We start from the raw sequence: 17,371 nt of genomic DNA, 5'->3' as shown, positions 1-17,371 counted from the left end.
GGCGCAATATAGGCAACTTTTACCTCATTGACAAATAAAACACGACTTATATTTGATTAAGAAACTATACAACTCGTAAAAGACTTATTAGCTTTCTTTATGGGAATCTTCTTAACCTATGAATTCCTTCTCTCTGTCAGTTCGTTTTCTTTATTCATTATATTCACATATCTTCTTTCTCCCTCTCCTTTTCAACAGTCGAGACTTTATCTAACAGTCTAAACGGCGAGCACGATGTACAGTTTCTAGCAACGATCGTTTAACAAATCCTGAATCTTACATGTTTCCACGCTGCGCTATCTGGAGGATTAGCTACTTTTCGACATTTCGCCGGGCAAGATGACAGTAAAACAGCGATCGTGCCAGGTCCTTCTGCCACGTGACGACGTCGCGCCATTAGATCCGCAAGATCGTGCTTATTACGACTATCAATCGCGCTTACTATACGTGCCCGGCAAGCAAAGTGTCTCTCGCGCTCTTGACAGAAGCGAGCAAATAATGTTAGGCCGCTTAACTGCGACTCGCAAATAAGATTACATCCAGCAGACTGCGGATTTGCAAACAATTATAGATGCAAACGAGACGCGCGCCTTGGCATTATGCACGCTGCTTGTCAAATATATCACGCGATTTGCGCGTTCTCGCTCGCTCGCTCGCGCGTACGACGCGAAGCGTACACGCTTTCGTTAATTCCTCGGAGGAAGAGGAACCGCCCAATTCCGCATCGCGACAACCTGAGGTCTCAGTTTCCTCCTGCGCGTTCTCTTTCTCCCGGGGTGCCGTCGTCGGATATCCTTGCGGAATCTTTCAACCGCGAAGCGTCCGCGGTTATTCACTCCACATTATATGTAAACAGGACAACTTGGTTGTCCCACACACCCACGAGCGCACTTTGTTTCTTTGATCTCTGAGGAACGTGGTGAACGAAACGGACGGCGCGCTGAGGAAAAGACTTCGGTTGTTTTATTTGGTTTTCAGTTGGATATTTGTACGGGAAACAAATAACAAGTCATTTTTTGTTATTTCAAGAAGCATACATCGCTGGAGATGCAAATCATACATGTTTGTTGGATGTATAACTTTTAGTTAAGAAGAATAGCAACGTCGTAATAGCGTAATACATACCATACATGTACGATGTATATCAATGAAACTCACTGTCAATCAGCGATTATGCACTGATTGACAGTGCGTTTCACTTTTAGAGAGTAAATTAAACATTGAAAAAGTTATCAAATTTTCCTCAAATATCTTAAAAAATATTAGCCAAGTAAAAAAATGTTTTAGACAAAAATTGTTCAAATTAATCGATAGAAAAAGTCCATAATTCGAACACTCATATATAGATAAAAGCATCCCTTAAAGTGATTTTTAAGTTTTAACCTAGCTACGAACCACTTTTATAGACTTTTTCATCGATAAAAGTACTTTTGTAGTACGAGCCTTTGTATGTCCTCCTTAACCTTACTTAACCTTATCTAATTTTATATATTTTATTAATTTTATATGTGTCGTGTTAAAAATAAATGTTAATGTAATAATGCGTTGCTCTCTATTTCTCTCTTCGAATTCCTGCAAAACACACACACACAAAGAATTATTATTTTGTTAACACTTTTCTATCAATGTTTGATTAGATGTCTGCTGTATTTGAATTATCTGGTAATTATAATACACGCCAATGTAACATTGCATATGTGGTTTCATCAAGTATTTTACGTATTTTGCTATATAGGATGTCCTATTTTAAATGAGCCAGGCAAAAATCTCGAAAAATATGAAAGATATTAAGAAATGTTTCAAACCAACGTTGTGTAGTTAATTAATTTGAATAACTTTTGTCTGAAACATTTTTTATTTGATTCATATTTTTAGAAATATTTAATATTAATTGATAACTTTTTAGCTTACGATGTCTCGGAAATATTTGTCGGAAGAAAAAATGATACTAGACTCTTTTTACTCTACTTGGTCTTAAGAATGTATTGTTACAACAGTGACCTAACTTTTATTAACTTCAGGGCGTTTCTGTCAGAGCGCCATTGTAACAATATATTCTCGAGACTAAGCAGAGTAAAAAAGTCTAGTATTATTTTTTTTCCGACAAATAGTTAACGAGATATTGTAAATTAAATATTAGAAAAAGTTATCAAGTTTTCCTTAAATATCTGAAAAAATATTAGGTAAATAAATAAATGTTTCAGACAAAAGTTGTTCAAATTAATTGGTAGAAGAAGATGATATAACAAAATATTAAGGTTTTCATTTAAGAAAAATAATGATCAATGAATATCTCGAAAGTGGCGCCATTTGTAAACAAAATGATATAGTTGTTTTATGTTTCTTTTAAAACGATACAACTTTTATCTGAAACATTTCTTAGTATCTTTCATATTTTTATGAGATTTTTGCCTGGTCCATTTAAAATCGGACACCTTGTATATTGATACATTGATGAGGAAGAATTACAACTGATTTGCTTGTACATAATTTCTAACCTTTGCTCATATTCTATATTGCCAACAAGTAAAAAATTTATGATTTGTTAGATTAACATGACAATACCATTTGTTCCTATTATAAAATTGTTGGTTAGAGCAACAAATCGTAAGTAACAAATCATTTGTTACCACAACGACGTCATTTGTTGTCCCATATTAACAAACTATTTATTGCGGTTACTAATATCTTTTTTAACCCAACAAAACTTTTGTTCTCAATGTGTATGGAAGGAACCAGACAGTCGCGTAGAAGAATACCTCCTCTCGCGATTCGCGATTCGTTTTTATTTCGGCAGCAGATTCTTCCGAAAAGTCGCGCTCCGAAATATTTGTTCAGTGAGAACGAGACGTGGTTGCAGTCGACACAGGCTTATCGGTGAATGTTACGTCGGCGATGGTCGCACAATTTTCACTCGTCGAGTCAATTGTTGCGGCATTACGCGACAAGGTGAAGATCGTGGCGAACGGCGAGGGCCGAACATTTTTTTTCCAACACTCTCTGTTTTCATTCATTCGACATTGAAATGGCGTGGGTGAACAAGGCGCGAGAGAGTCGCGGACAGACAATTTGTAATACGAAGTCGTAGTAAATACGTCTGAACGAAGAAAAAAAGAGAGACAGAGAAGAACGCAGAAAAGTTCCGCGGGGAACGATAACCGCGCCGTGTGAGCGATAAGCGCAATTTTAGCTCTCTAAAAATATCCTCTCGATAGTCCGCGCAGTGCAAAAGTGATGAAATATCGCATGTATTTCGTGTCGTCGTAAGTTCTTTTTCCTCGCCTTTTTGTCTTTCTTCTTCTTTTCTCTTTTTTTACTTTTTGCTGCAAGAGCGCATAGCTCATCACGTAACGCGAAACTCGGGATTGTATGTGTGTGTGTGTGTGTGTGTATGGCTCGCTCAGCCCATATATGTAAATCCGATCCGAAACTTTGACAAGCAGATAAATGTAAATCACGCGGATATGCTAATCTCGCATTCGAATTTGCTCGGATTACGGCGCGTGCAGTCAATATTCGAGCGCGTTAATTTGCGTGGAAGGAAAAGCGGCGACGGTGGCCTCGAACATCATTTACATTTAATATCGCGACCGAAGGTTACCGAATTCCACGAGGCGTTTCATCCGTTACACGATCCCTTGGCTGACGTGTCTGAATTCGCGCGCGTGCACAACTACTCACGTGCTGCGTAGGCTATGTTCGTGCAAATTCAATTGACCCATGAAGAATTGAACTCTACACACACACCGTTCGTTCTAGGACAAACCCGGATAAAGCACTCGATCGGGCATTTAAAAATATTCGACTACTTAAAAATATTGGATGTACAAGTATGACTTTACGGATTTTCAACAGACGCCACATCTCGTACTGGTGGCATTATGTTGAGGTTGGTAATACTTGTAGTGGAAAGTACAAGTTTGTTAATATGGGACAGCAAATGACGTCGTTGTGGTAACAAATGATTTGTTACTTACGATTTGTTGCTCTAACCAACAATTTTATAATAGGAACAAATGGTATTGTCATGTTAATCTGACAAATCATAAATTTTTTACTTGTTGGCAATATAGAATATGAGCAAAGGTTAGAAATTATGTACAAGCAAATCAGTTGTAATTCTTCCTCATCTGTACGCAGCTCTTAAATGTAGTTGATGCTATTTGACTGAAGTGTAAACAATTATACCAAGTTTTCCAAAAGTAACGGACCTCCCCCTATCTCAGAATCTATGCATTATAGGGAAAAATGAGCCGAACAAAAGTTTTAGGGTTCATAAAATTCTGTTTTTCTGTGACTTCAAATTTGACCTCGACCTCGACCTTGAAGGTCAACTTGCGTTTTTTAAATGGGAACCCTTATTTTTTATTACACTATCTTTTTCTATCAATTAATTTGAACAATTTTTGTCTAAAACATTTTTTTATTTGGCTAATATTTTTAAAGATATTTGAGAAAAATTTGATAACTTTTTCAATGTTTAATTTACTCTCTAAAAGTGAATCAGTGAAACGCACTGTCAATCAGTGCATAATCGCTGATTGACTGATTCACTTTTAGAGAGTACGATATCTCGCTAACTATTTGTCGGAAGAAAAAGTGGTATCGGACTTTCTTGCTTTATTTAGTCTCAAGAATATATTGTTACAATAGTGTTCTGATTCTTGTTAATTTGATGATTTTGAAATTTCCAAAAGTCAGTAAGTTAACAAACATCAGGGCGCTATTATAACAATATATTCTTGAGATTAAATAAAGCAAGAAAGTCTGGTACCACTTTTTCTTCCGACAAATAGTTAGCGAGATATCAGATCAATCGGATGTGGAAGAGCATTATCGTGCAAAAGAATCACTTTGCGTCTATTGCTGGCTATCACTGGACATTTTTGCATCAATTCAACATTCAGTTTGTTCAATGTTGCTGGTATCGCTCCCTCGTAATTGTTTCATTCGATTTTAGAAACTCATAGTACACTACACTTTCCATATTATACCAAATATTACTTACTAAATTATTATACAGATTATTACTTTGTGACCATGAATGTGTTCCGTTTTGGTGTCGAAGTTGATGATTATCCTGGATTAACTTATGACTTTTTTCGTTTTGGATTATCAAAATAAATTCACTTTTCATCTCTAGTTACAGTTCGCCACATAAAAACTCATTTTTCTGTCTGGCAAGTAAAGATATGGCGATATTCAAACGATTTTCAATGGCACTTTCACTCGATTCGTGTGGAACCCATTTATTCCCATTTAACACATTCCTTTCGAATTTTTCTCATGGCTATAAGGCTATATTAGAAATTGTTGATTTATCCACGTTAAGTTCAGCCAATTGTTTTTCCGTTTGTGCGGTGTTTCCATTCAATAATGTTTACAATTCAGAATCTTCGAATTTTTTTGGTTGACCAGTACGTTGTTTGTCACTCAAATCGAAATCGCCACTTTTGAATCGTTGAATCCCAAATTTACAGTTGGAATACAATGGAGCTTGATCACCGTAACTTATAATAAGCATTTCATGAGCTTTAGTTACCGATTTTTTCAAATCAAACAAAAAAAGTAATGAAAGAATGTCGAAAATGCAATTTTGTACGATCCATTTTAAACGCGTATAAACAATGAAACTATCAATAATAATAACGCGCAAACTGTCATAGCTCACAGAGAAATGTCAAATCTTTCAGTGTTGCCAGATTTCAACATTCGTACTAACCACTAACTTGTTACTAAAGCCATCTATTTGCCATCTAGGGACCAGAATTAATTCAACCTCCTAATATATTCCAAAAAATTTGAGATATTCAAGAAAAAAGAATTAGAAATTATTATCTGCGACGCTAATCAACATTCGTCCTCGTTCTTTACATTATCCTGTAAAAAGAGCAAAACCTTCAAGGAAAAATACGTATGATTTGAATGTTGGAAAAGATTGGTCGATTTCTTTCAACCGCGCACGCCGTATTTTTTACGTCATCTATTACAAAGCTGAGAGGAGATGTGCACGTTTAGTTCCCAAGAATATAATGAGTAATGACACATCGCGGTTAATTTCTCCTTCTTCGTACCGGCCATGAAATTTTCCAGAATTACTCGTGAAATCGCATTAGCGTTAATTAGTGATCATCTCACATCCAGCGTATCAGCGCGCCCAGACTAAATCTAAGAACATCGTTCGTAATGTTGGAATGTCGCAACGTCAATTTCACGGCATACCAGCGTAATATATTGAACGAGGAAATTTTCATTCCTGAAAGAAATCATTTGGCAGGAATTATAATCGTTTAATTATTCCCAATTAGTGCAATGTTGTTAATATATCGACTGTATTTACAACATCTCGTGAATTTATTCTACAATCGCAAGCTGCACAAAAGCACACGATAATAAAATTAAAATTGATTCGAATGATGTGCGATTTGTTGTTATCAGGTTTGTGCATAAGTTCCTGATGTTTTTTAGGCGCTTAATTTATGTATATTAAAAAAAGACATACATACGTGTTTAATCAAAATATTTTCCCTCGCTTGCTGTGACTGTAGACTGTTTTTCAGGCAACAAATGGATTCCTTGATTGGAGAATGACGCATCTTTCGATGAGATGAATTCGTCGACCCGTTTTCGTATTTCAATCTCATTTCTAAATCGCACACCGGAGAAAAAATTAATACAATTGATTTGCTTATACAGTCTGTAAAGTAAGAGCGTGTACGGGTTAATGTGTAGAAAAATTTATTTTTAATGATTTTTAAGTACATGGATTTGTTGTACTCCATGAGAAGAAAAATGCTATACCATTAATAATGAGTCCAGTCACCACCGGCATTGATAATTGCCTGGCATCTCCGAGGCATACTTTCCACTAAGTTGACTGCGTATTCGTTCGGTAAAGACCTCCAAATGAGACGAATTTGTCGTGTCAGCTGCTTCAAAGTGCACACTCTTTTTCCTCGAAACTTGTGTTTGAGATATGCCTCACAATACGGTTAAAAAAAAACTAGGACGATATTTGAAGCCAACTGCCATTTATGCCGTATACGCTCTTACTTTACAGACTGTACATAATTTCTAACTTTTGCTCGTATTCTGTATTGCCACCAAATAAAAAATTTATGATTTGTTGAATTAACATAACAATACTATTTGTTTCCATTATAAAATTGTTGGTTAGAGCAACAAAGCGACAAATCATCTGTTATCATAATAGAGTTATTTACTGTCCCATATTAACAAACTATTTGTTGCGGTTACTGGTGTTTTTTTTTTTTAATCCAACAAAACCTTTTTTCTCAATACGTGAATATTGCGCTTTGGTATCAACTATTGGAAGGTTGTCTTGGATCTAATCATTTCTTTTTGCGTTTAGGCTTATCGTAATAAATCCATTTCTCACCGCCAGCTACTATTTTCCATAAAAAAACTCGTTCTTTTTGTCGAGCAAGCAGTGAGATGCAGGTGTTGAGCCGGTTGCCAATAGTTTGTTCGCATAGTTGCTATGGGATCCACTTCCCTTCTTTCTGAATCTTTCCCAAAGCATGTAAGCGTTGAAATAGAGTCATGCGATTAACGGCAAGCTGTTTTGCAAGCTCCACAGACGATTGAGCTGCATCTTCGGCGAGTAGAGCTTTCAAGTCGTTGTCTTTCACCTTGCGAGGTTGTACAGAACGAGGTTTGTCAGTAACGTCGAAATTTCCATTTTGAAACCTTTGGAACTGGGATTGGCACGCACTTTCGGATACAATATGCTCACCGTAGGTCTCGCAAATAATTCTGCTGCTTTCCGCGGCACGCGATGAAAATAATGCAACATACAGTGCATATCGGATATGCACCTCTTCAATCTCTATTTTCAATTCAATTAGAAGTGTGTTTAACCTTTTGCACTCGGGACGCCAGCTGCGTTGGCATAAGAAAGATTTAAAGACAGAAAACAGTAAAACAATGCGGCGACAACATTAGAGGAAATAAAAATCCTTTTTTATAATTCTTCTAGGAATCTACAAGTTATATCTTATAATTATCGAGTTGGCGGAAGGGGAAATGTGAAAATATTCTGCGAATGTAAAGAGTTAAGTAAACAAATGTGAATTGTCATATGTAGACTTGAATGCAAGTTAACCAACAGTATTAACGTAAAACATAAATCAGTTGAAGAGATTACGCAGCTAGAATTTCATCGTCATTTTTCATAGCCCCAGGAATTTACGCACAGATCTCATATGACATGCGTCTAAATATAATACGATAAATATCTGAACCTGCTGCAATTAGAAAGAGCTGCAATGTGAATTTCCCTCGAAATTTTCGTTTCTTGCTGAAATGAGCTCGTGCTTCATGGCGCAAGCAAGTTCGCAGCGTTTAAACGCGGCCCGTTCCATTTTACAATAGAATTCCAAGTTCTTCACTTACCTTTCCCGTGAAGAAATTATAGAAAGTCTGCTCCGAAATCTGTTTCAGAAACTTGGTTTAAGTTACAAGTTATAAGTAGGCCTTAAACTCACTTGTGCCCATTTCTACCGACCTTCGTTAATTTAACCGATTGGTTATTCCAACGGAATTGATCAATCGCATTTGTCGTTAATTAGAATCGTTCTAATTAAATGCAACTGGTCCATTCCGATGGAATAACCAGTCGGTTAAATTAACCACGGTTGATAGAGACGGACATTAGACAAATTCCATAATCGATCAGCCGATCGTGTTTGGACGTTCACAGCCGTTTTTGTTTACAAACTTGGTCTTAACTATTAATTCTTTAACATTAGATAGAGAAATGGACAGATATTTTATTACTTATTATCTTAATAATTGATCAGCTGATCAATTATGGGGCATATCTAAGTTTAAGGCTGACCAACCTTGTAACTAAAACCTTGTAACTAAAAAGTTGGGAAAGTTATTTTGTAAAAATATCTAGTTACAGATACAGTTGTTTTTCACTGAAAAAGTAACTACTTACAATTACAAGTTTCTGACCTTCAAAAATAACATGTTACAGCTAAGGTTATTTAGAAAGTAACGAGTCGCTATTTTTCAATTACCTTTTTACAATAATTGTGCTATTATTTTCAATTTCGTAATTGTGTCAATTTCTTCAATTTTGTATAAAAATGGTTTGTTGATTATTATATATTCCTTATATTATATATAATTTTCACAGATCAGATTCACTCATTTAAATAAGCAATTTATATTTATTCTTTAAGACTATTAATAACAATTATAAGTGAATGAATTTAATGAAGATAATAAATACTAAAAATACTAAAAATAATCTTAATATCAAAATTAGATTTCTTCACTAAAATATATATATTAATATTTTATAAATAAAGACTTACACTCATATGCTTTCTTGAGTTTGCAGTTGAAGTTCTACTTGCATGAATAATTTTTTGCCAGCGTTTTGCAAAGAAATGCTCAGTTATTCTGGTTTCCAAATTTTTGCTATAATTCGAATATTTTTTAATAGACATGGCATTTTACAATCCTTCTCCAAAGATCGAGATGTTTTATCCATTGCTTGAATACTTTTGTATACAATTGAAACACACAACGAAGCACATTTTACGCTAAATGCAGGTTATGTTTACGCAGGTTATGTTAATAAATAAGGACTGGCGACGCGCGACGGGAATGTCCAATAGGCGGACAATTTTTTTCAAAGAAATACGGGTTACGTTCGGAGAAGAGAATATCAACACTGTTGCATTATTTTATCTTTGTTTTTTTAATGAACGATAAAGATAGATAACGCAATAGCGCGTTTTCGAAATACAGTCAGAATAACTGTATTGGATATCAAGCATCGCGTTATCGTGCTGGTCTGCCAGAAACTTAAGTTTGAAATATTATTAATAAGTTTGAAAGTAATTATTAAAGTAACTATTAAATTAGTTATTAGTTATCAAACAAATATAACTAGGTTAAGTTACAGATAGAAGAAAACGGAACGAAGTTAAGTTACAGTACACCAAAAGAAAAAAAAAACAACTGTAACAGTAATTTCGTTACAAGTAACCAGTTACCTCTCAACTCTGATAATCGGATATAAAAATGTCAAAGCAAAGCAAAAGTGAAGCAGAGTGAAAACGAGAGGATAACCGCGTGCGCGGTCCCGAGAGTCAAAAATTACGCGCAGTTCCGTTGCGCAACAAGAACCACATCCAACAAGAGCCACGAAGCCAACAAAAGTCTACCCGCAGCGTAACGTTTCAAAGGGGTCGCGATCGATCGCAATCGATAGATCGTTTTCCGAGCGAGAGCGTCGATCGAGACCGATTCGAGCATCGCCACGGTGGCGCCGCCTGCGGGCCGAGTGGCGGCACTACGCCTCACCGGAATCATGTGTTCGCTCAGTATGTTGCGGTCTTTGCTTACGTGCGGTTGTTCGTGCGAGAGTAGCGAGCGAGTGCGAGCGAACGGCTACGCGAGCAGTAGTTAGTTGAGAGTCGCGAAGTCCGCGAGGAAAGAAGCGCCGGCAGAGCGAGACGGTTGCGTTCAGGCCGTGTCTCCCGCCGTCGACGTCCGCACGTTCAGGCTCTCGCGCGAGCTCTCGTCCGGCCGCTTTGTGTTCATCGTCGCGCCGAAACGCACAGCAAGCAGCAAGCAAGCAAGCAAGCAAGCAGCAGCAGCAACAGCAACAGCAACAGCAGCAGCAGCAACAGCGACCGCGATCGCGCGCGCGCGCGCGCGCGTGCGTGCGTGCCTGCCTGCCTGAGTGCCTCGCTATTTCGAAAGTCTCGCGGAAAACGGGAGAGAAGCGAATCGCGTGCATACGCACGCACACATAGACGCGCGATCTCTCCCCGACCTCCTCCGTTTCTGTCGCCGACTAGCGAATAGTGGTGCGTCTACGTCGCGCCAGCACGGGCGTCCTTCCGCGTTCTCTCCCTCTCTCTCTCTCTCTCTCTCTCTCTCTCTCTCTTTCTCTCGCTCTCTCGCGCGCCCTCGGATTAACGGCTCAGTGGAGTGTGATTTCGTTGGTACGAGAGAGTACCCGCGCGCGGTCTCTCCTCTCTCGGCTCGTTCCGCTCCTCTCGCGAACTGTGCGTCGCGCGCGGCTTCGTGCTGTGTGACCTCCCTCGGCAAGGGGGGAGACGCCGTGGAGAGCCTGCCTCGCTGCAGAGAGTTCCTCGACTTTCCGCCATCGGTCAACGAGAGAGTCTCTCACGCGCGGGGATGTCGAGGTAGCCCCCCCATCCATCCGCAGGACTGGGATTACCATGCTGGACACGGCCACGAGTCACAGGTAAGGGAATACGCACTGCGCCGGAGGATCCCTTACTCGCGCGCGTCCCTCCCCCTCCCCCCTCTCGTCGTCTGTGCTCGCGACTCATTCTCCTTCTCTCTCTCTCTCTCTCTCTCTCTCTCTCGCTCTCGCTTTTTCTCTCTCTCTCTCTCTCTCGCTTCTCGTCGTCGTCTCTCTCTCTCTCTCTCTCTCGCTCGCGCGCGCGCGCGCGCGCGCGCTAGTCGCGTCGCTCGCACTTGCGCGGGCCGGCGCGACGCGACGCGACGCGACGCGCGAAGAATAAGCGCGATATACGCGCGAAAGAGCGAGACGCGTTCCCCGCGCGCGGCCGATTGGACGAACGCCAGCCGTCGGCCGAGGCGGAAATTCCTCGGAGGAATATTCCGCGTGTGTGCGGCCGATACATTTTCGAGCATCGGCGAGCGACGATTCGCCCGCGCTTCGTCCGTCATCGCGTCTTCGTCGGCGGCGGTGGTCAGTGTATTCGGCGGTATCTCCGATAAGTGACGAGCGATCGATCGCGCGCCGATCGCCCGGCAGCGGCAGCGGCAGCGGCAGCTTCCCACGAACGAAATAGCCGCGCGATAGCGGTTTTTCGACCCGCTTCGTAAGCACGGACAGGCGATAAATAAGCCGCTCCTGCTTCTCAACGTCAGCGAACGAACAACGCGCGCGGCCGTCTCTCGTTATCTTATCGTGCAGAAGTCATTATTAAAGTCGTGACTTCAATTTTCCGTGGGGCTGAGAGCGGGAAAGAAACATCCGAGTCTTTCTCCGGGCCGTTCGCGGGCCCGTTTTCGTACTCGCGCGCGCGCGCCCGTTTCTCTCGGCAGCGCTCTGTTCCGCGGTAGATCGCGTCCCTCGTTATCGTCGCGGCTGGGCTATAATCCAACACACACACACACGCACCACACACATACCATCTAGCATTGAGCAAAAAATACTAGCGCTGTATCGCGTTGATTTTTACTCACGTTCTTTTTTCTTTCTACGGAGGCTGCAACGCGTTCTAAATATCGAGTCGAAGATCCGGGATGCTCGTGCATGTATCGGTGCGCGATGTCTTGCGACATTTTAGAGTCGCATCCTCCACGTGAAGCGGGCAAATTGATGACTTATCATTGATCGCAAGAGCATTGTATATCAAATATCCGCGCGCCGGGCGACTCGCTGCTGCTGCAATGGCGCGCTGAACTCAGTCTCAGAGTTCGTTACATGAGATGCAGAAAACATTACTACGGCCGTCACGAGGCGGGCAAAGAACGGAAACAAAAAAGAAAGAAAGCATCGTACAATCGCGTGATTCATGCGTGATCGCGGTCGACGTTCTCGACTTGAGCGCGATCGGGCTGACCACTTTGACGATTAGCGTCCGATATTTGCCGAGCGGAACGTGAGGGTGTCGCGCGCCGGCTTTTCGGAGAGCGAGATTACAGCAAGGTTTGCAGTTGTACACAGCAGTGCGCGAGCTGTCGCATCTTGCGGAATTTCTCGCGCGAAAAGACAGGCGACGTCTCGCCGCGCCGGCTCGCGCCGTCGCGAAGAAAATACGCGGCTTCCCTCGCGTTATTATTTTTAGGTGTTCCGGTTAGTTTTGACGGATTTTTCCCGCAGAAGAGACACGTTTAATTTTGGGAGACGTGAAATTATATTTTATTCGAAATATTTTCCATTGCTGGCTATAACGTTTTCCGGACAACAAGTGAGTTCCGCGACAAAAGAAGTATTCGTCCTTCGAAGCAATCCACTCATCGAGACATTTTTGTATCTCCTCGTGTGATTTGAAGTGCTGGCACTTGAGCAAGGCTGTGCTGTATGGATCAAAATAAATGGTAATCGGAAGGAGCACAGTCTGGTGAATACGCGGCGGCATGTGGTAGGACCTCCCATTGAAATGCCGATGATGTTTATCCTTAACTGTTTTTGCAACGTGCGATCGAGCGATTGTCACGCAACAAAATTACTTTGCGTTTTCTTCAAGCTATTGGACGTTTTTGGTTTAAAGCATGATTCAAATCGATTCAAATTGTTGTTGTTGATAACAGCAATGACTGTTTTATTCGGTTGCAGCAACTTATAAAACACGACGCCTTTTTCATGTCCTACCAAATACACATTCCTAAATAAAATAAATCCTGATTTCTGTGGATATTATGTTTTGGACTCGATGTCGATAATTGACCAGGGTTTATCCGCGACTTTTTACTCTTAGGATTATCATAACAGATTCATTTTTCATGTCCAGTTATAATTTGATACAGAAACTGCTTCTTTCTGTGACGAGAAAGCAATGAAGTGCAAATGGTTAAACGATTTTGAATAGTCAATTCAGACAATGCATATGGCTTTCCATTTGCCTTCTTTATGAATCTTTTTCATTGTGTGTAAATGATTTGAAACGGTTAATTTATCAACATTTAATGCTGCAGCTAGTTCTTGAAGCGTTTGAGCTAAGTCTTCATCCAATAATGCTTGCAATTCGGCATCTTCAAACATTTTTGGTCGATCTGAACGTTCTTTGTCTTTCAAATCGAAATCATCAATACGACGAAAATCATCAATACCAGTACTAGTATATCTTAACCGATGGAGAAAAATCGGAATAAGTTTCTGAGACGAATTAGTGAGCTTCAGCAGTCATTTTCTTCGAATCGAAACGATAAAGCAGTAAATGTCGAAAATGTTCTTTACCAGGTTCCATTTTCAAACGCATTTTCAAAATGTTATGTTCACGAATGCACATGCCATGTGTCAAATTATTTATAAAAATGTCCAAGCTTTAAAATGGCGTACCAATTTTCAAAATATCTCTAGTATATTTATAGCTATAGCCATCTACATGGTGTATTTCAAAGTTTCCACTAAAATATCTCTTCAGGAAAGCATTCAAGAAATAAAAATGTTTCAGACAAAAGTTGCTTAGTTTAAAGGGGGACATAAGATAGCGATATCATTTTGTTTACAAATGGCGCCGCTTTCGAGATATTCACTGATCATCAATTTTCTTAAATGGAAATTCTAATTTTTTTATTGTATCATCTTTTTCTACCAATTAATGTTGAACAACCTTTGAAACATATTTTTTTTGCCCAATATTTTTTGAAATATTTAAGGAAAACTTGGCAACTTTCAACATTCAGCTTACGATATCTCGCTATTTGTCGGAAGAAAAATTGATACTAGAAATTTTTATTCGATTTGATTAATTTGATAATTTTGAAATTTCCAAAGGTCGATAACGAAAGTTAGGGCACTATTATAGCAATATATTCTTAAGATTAAATAAAATAAAAGAGTCTAATACTAGTTCTTTTCGACGTATTTAGCGAGATATTGCAAGTTAAATGTTGAAAAAGTTACCAAGTTTTTCTTAAATATCTCAAAGAATATTAGGCAAATAAAAAAAATGTTTCCGACAAAAGTTGTTCAAATTAATCGGTAGAAAAAGATAATATAATAAAAGATTTGGATTTTCCGTTTAAGAAAATCGATGATCAGTGAATATCTTGAAAGTGGCGCCATCTATAAACAAAATGCTATCGCTGTCTTGTGTCTCCCTTCAAACCAAGCAACTTTTGTCTGAAACATTTTTTTCTTAAATGCTTTTCTAAAGAGATATTTTAGCGGAAACTTTAAAATGAGTCACCCTGTATATTAAGCCCTCAAAACTAACCGGAACATCTAATATTTCAAGGCGCGGCTTCGTTGGTCGGTCTTCGTTATCCGCCGCAGCCGGCCGGTCGATTCGCGAGAAATGGATTTTTCTCGGTAGCACACACGTGGTTCTCGCGCGTATACGATCACGCGGATCTCTCTGAGTCAGCTCGATTTTTTCGCGAAGGGCCGACCGCGGAGGAACGCGGCGGCACTTCATTCATGTCCGGCACTGCGCTGGAGGGATCTTCGCTGACGAAACGGCCGCGCATAAATCTCACCGTGTACCTCGATAAATTCCGTCGCGCGTGTGCTCACGAACGCCGAAAAGGAATAAGAAACGCTCCTCGCGAGTCGCGGCGGTGCCGAGCGTCGCGTTCGAAAACAAACTCATTAATACGCGCCGCGCGATAAACCTCGCGTATTGTGCCCGCCAGTGATTTACACTCGAGCGTGATTACGCGAGCGCGCGTCTTATCCGTTTGCCCCGTTCACACTCGTCTTCACTCGGGGCGACTTTATGCCTCGTTTAACCCCCTAGCTGTTAATGACGGAAATATCCGCGGAGGGAAAAGCGGTCCACGCTGTCAATGGCCGCGTTCAGCGGGAAAAGCTGTTTACTCAGCGATTATCGCTCCTGATTGGTCCGTTCTCCTGGATCCATCAAAGATCTAAAAGAATACTCCAGTCATAGATAATAATCATTAAGCACTCAGTAAGCTGCTTTTTCCTCTGCCGGACGCGGTCAATGACAGAAGAATCCGTGGAAAGGAAAATTTGTGCCATCGCGATTCGTTATTTCTCTGGCATCTCTCATGTCATTCTCAAATTCCGTGTCCGTAATTTCGTAATTCTTTTACTTTCCTTTCCGCGGATATTTCCGTCATCAACAGCTAAGTCTCGGTCTGCAATGGTGATTTAAGCGTCAAGCCGTAGAAATTCAAGAAATTAACTTATCGCAGTCGGTTATTTTGTCGGCTCACATTCGTAATTGGTTAATCTCTTATAGGTTAAAGCTTAAATCACCTATTGTAGATCGGGGCTTAGTCCTGGTCCACAATCTTGCTTTAGCACATGAGCAAGTTGACCAATCACAGTCGATTAATACAAGAATCATCGAATATACGTAGTTGGTCGTATTGCTCACGGCTTGCGGCCTTTTCGTTCGGTCGTCGACACTTTCCGTTCTCACTTGCTGGTTCAAGCTGGAAATTCCAATTCTCCCACCGTTGGCACCCGCCGCGTAAGGAAATACGTATATATATAACTCTCGCGTTCGACTATCTCGAAGAGTCTCTTGCGGCAGAGATCGAGAGAGCAGCGGCGACCGCCATGCGAAGTCGAGGAAATCAATTTCGCGCTCGCGACGCGGATCAAAGGTTGTCACGATAAACATTCTCGGCCGGCCACGCCGATCGGACAGTAATTCTCTCTTGCATACTATTTCAGGATCGTTACGAGCGTGAGAGGGAGAGGGGGAGGGGGCAGGGTGGTCAACGGCGCGCGTGCTATAACCGACCCGATCGTTTAAAGTCCCTGGATTTAATTTAATTAAATTAATTTAATTAAAGTCACTAGATTTAAATCTAGTGACTTTACGATTGCTCTGCGCGGGCGACGATCGATTTTCAGCGCGATGAAACGTGCGCGTTTGTCATGTGTACAGGCCCTTAGTTAATTAGTCTTATCGTTTGAGTGGTCCAGTTTCTAATACGATCGAAAATGACGGAACGCCATTTAATAATGCTCACTTTTCAGGATTTGCTGGTATAGTCGCCATTGTTATTTTTATTTTTACAATTTCGTATGCGATAAATAGTCGTGGTTAATCTGGGTCTGTAGCTAACAGACGCCATTTCCGATCACTTTAGCGGCAAACTCGGGATAAAGTCGGTGATGTCGGCACTCTGGTTAGTCGGATTTCTGATAACTAATAACATCAAAAAGGTTAGGTTGGCGACTTTTCGGCAAATACCAGAAGCAGGCGCGAGATTTACTTTCCAAAGCAGGGTGTTTGTGATGAAGGAAACAAGTTAGATGAGTAATTAATTTTTATTTATTTCTTCGATGCCTCGCCATCGTTTTGTTTCTTTCTGGCGGCTATTCGTCGCCGTGTTATCAGCTTTCCCTGAGGATACTTGCAGCGCTATTAGACACTTTAGCATACATTCTATTTCGGCTAAGGTTATCTTAAAATACAGACATAACCATGTTGACATGGTTGACATGATAGTGTAGCAAACAGTCTCTAGTACTATATCTATTAATTAGCCGAAAAATGGCGACATCAGTCAAATTCGGGAATGTTATTTTGCGATTCTTACTGGAACCTTAAAAAATTTCAAAATCATCAAATTAACAAAAGTTGCGGCGCTATTGTAATAATACATTCTTGAGACCAAGTAGATTAAGAAAGTCTAGTACCATTTTTCTTCCGACAAATAATTAGCGAGATACCGT

The 17,371-nt window shown here is 40.4% G+C and overlaps 1 protein-coding gene across 1 annotated transcript in view; it reads left to right on the top strand.

Annotated features, from left to right (window-relative positions):
- Positions 1–10,360: 10,360 nt before the first annotated feature.
- The window catches only part of LOC105192086 (receptor-type guanylate cyclase Gyc76C), a 187,916-nt gene continuing 180,905 nt past the window's right edge, over positions 10,361–17,371 (top strand). The window contains exon 1 of the mRNA XM_019845515.2: positions 10,361–11,257. The gene's annotated coding sequence lies outside the window, so the exon portion shown is untranslated. The remainder of the gene's footprint in view (positions 11,258–17,371) is intronic.

The sequence above is a fragment of the Harpegnathos saltator genome, unplaced genomic scaffold, assembly GCF_003227715.2.
Source record: "Harpegnathos saltator strain DR-91 unplaced genomic scaffold, Hsal_v8.6 scaffold677, whole genome shotgun sequence".
Taxonomy (NCBI): domain Eukaryota; kingdom Metazoa; phylum Arthropoda; class Insecta; order Hymenoptera; family Formicidae; genus Harpegnathos; species Harpegnathos saltator.
This window is presented reverse-complemented; position numbering and strand designations above follow the sequence as displayed.